Source organism: Silene latifolia, chromosome 11 (genome assembly GCF_048544455.1).
Source record: "Silene latifolia isolate original U9 population chromosome 11, ASM4854445v1, whole genome shotgun sequence".
In the NCBI taxonomy this organism is placed as follows: Eukaryota; Viridiplantae; Streptophyta; class Magnoliopsida; order Caryophyllales; family Caryophyllaceae; genus Silene; species Silene latifolia.
The window spans coordinates 63429804-63432315 of record NC_133536.1 but is presented as its reverse complement, the minus strand read 5'-3'; the positions used below and the strand labels follow the sequence as shown (position 1 = coordinate 63432315).

At 37.3% G+C, this 2512-nt stretch overlaps 1 long non-coding RNA gene across 1 annotated transcript; it reads left to right on the top strand.

The window, feature by feature from the left end:
- The first annotated feature begins 236 nt into the window (after positions 1 to 236).
- Positions 237 to 1775, top strand: LOC141611702 (uncharacterized). Its single transcript, XR_012528700.1, has 2 exons — positions 237 to 387; positions 928 to 1775. It is a non-coding gene; the product is annotated as an uncharacterized LOC141611702 (long non-coding RNA).
- The last annotated feature ends 737 nt before the right edge of the window (positions 1776 to 2512 follow it).

Sequence of the window (2512 nt, the reverse complement as noted above, 5' to 3'; positions counted from 1 at the left end):
CTTCATTTCCTACAAAAAGCAATGAATACAAGCAAAATCACCGAGAATACGGAATTAACTCACAAATACACTAATAGAAGTGCAATAGTCAAATAAAATCGAGCTAAAATAGGGTGTAAATATATATATATATATATATATATATAGGGTCGGGGTCAGGTGCGAACTAAAGTACGGTACGAACCGTACGAACTATGCCAAATCAATAAAATAAAAGATTCAAACATACGCAAATCAACCCTCTGACATTAATCTCTCCTGACATTCATCCATCACCACCACCACCCACTACCCTTCCTCCACCTCCCCAGACCACCACCCTCCGACGGCGACCTATTCGACGGAACTCCGACGCCGATCACGCAGACACAACTCTGACCGACGACGGTATTGCTTTTCATCTTCTCCATTCTTGTTTTTAATATCTCTTCGTTTCTATAATTCACGCATTGCCTTTGCTCCGGCGATCAATTGCATTATCCGGCGACTCCGTCCAACATAGTATAGCGGAATTTCTATTGCATCTCCCTTCCCAAATGATTTAGTTATTTAAAACTCCTAAAAGCCTGTGATTTTAATTAGAGATCTACTAAAAAAGAGGTGGAAATTCGATAAAAACGTTGTAAAAATGACCTAGTCGGAACATTTTGACTTGGGAAATGTCTTGCTCAGCCAAATTTGAGTAAATTTATGTATATGCATAGCAGTTGTGTAATCAACTTCTTCTGCAAGTTGCCTCGAGTGCTTTCCTATCTACATATGCTTCAATAGCTTAGCTAATTAATTGAGTGAATTTAAGCAGTTCAGATCACTTACCAGAGCTGCAACATATGAATTTCATCTGTAGATGTTTATTTTTATTCCCCGACAAATTTAGTCACTTATTTACTTATTTATCTTACCCGTCTGTTACATTGTGGGTTATAGTGTTGAGCTGCGGTGCATTTCAGTTTGCTTCTTCTAATAGAATCATTTGGTTATGATTCTGGGTCCTCCTAATTTTGACGAGATGACTGAGATGGAACGTATTCGAAACCACTATCCTTATTTCCTAATTAGTCCTCGCCTGTGTACTGAGCACATCCGACTGAAATGCGATGCTTCTTGAAAACACGGCTTCCATGCCTCTGCAGGATGGATTTTCATTAATAAGAACGGTTCACTCGTCCATTCTAATTCTGCCAATATCTGGGCAAAAACTCCTCTCCAAGCGGAGGCTATGACGTTCATGAAAGCGATGGATCATGCTCTTACTTTGGGATATCGTCACATTGATGCTTCTTCGGATTGCCTTGATTTAATTTTTCAGATTACTAACCTTGGGGATGTCAATCATGAAGTGGAGGCTATCATCCAGGATATCCGCACCCTATTATCGTCCTTTCACTGTTTTTCTTTAAGTCACTGCCCTAGAAATCTTAATAGGATTTCTCATTCCGTAGCTAAACATGCTATGTGAATGTAAATCTTTTTGCCACTGTAAAAAAAAAAATTTGTTAACTTGGTGCGACCTCTTGATGGATTATTAAAGCTCCTCTGTGATTGAGGAACATTATCGGGCATACTTTGATTAAAAACGAGTGTTGATTGTGGCATGAATGAGTCTGTTGGATGGTCAAAACTCTGCTATATGCTAGTATTACCAACATCTGGAAGCAAAACAAGGATACCAGTATCAAATAGTTGAGCAGCTGAACTATTTACCTTGTATGATATATTTGATGACCAATGAATCTTATTTTGCGCATCAGACATGAAGATTTCCATCGTCCGAATATTTGAGCATTCATGATGAGTCTTCAATTGGACTGTTCATGTTGGCTACCCATACCATCTTAAGTTGTTCACTAAAGGGCTTATTAGTGTACCTAATTTCAAAGCAAGAAATTAACAGGAAAGTGCAACACAATCAACTTTTGATGCATTGGAAAAATAGGAATAAATGCTTGTTCACTTGTTGGAGTACCATTTTTGACAAAATGAGGTCCTTCCGTCCTTAAACAATTATTGTATTTTGTATATAACATAATGTATCTAGTACCCCCTTAGACCCATATGTATTTTCCAAATACAAAAAATGTACGATTTAATGAGTATAAATATAAATATTAAGGACCACGTAATTAATGATGTGTATCTAGCAAGATAAAGGATTGTATCTAGCTTACCAGAGATGTGAATTTAGCAAGGTAAAGAAGTGTATCTAGCTTACCAGAGATATGTATCTAGCAAGTAAAGGTCTGTATCTAGCAAGGTAAAGGAGTGTATCTAGCTTGTTAGAGATGTGTATCTAATAAGGTAAACAAGTGTATCTAACTTGTTAAAGACGTGTATCTAGTAAGGTAGAGGTATGTATCTAGCAAGGTAGAGGAGTGTATCTAGCTTGCTAGAGATGTGTATCTAGTAAGGAAAACAAGTGTATCTAACTTGTTAAAGACATGTATCTAGTAAGGTAGAGGTATGTATCTAGCAAGGTAAAAACGTGTATCTAGCTTGCTAGAGATGTGTATCT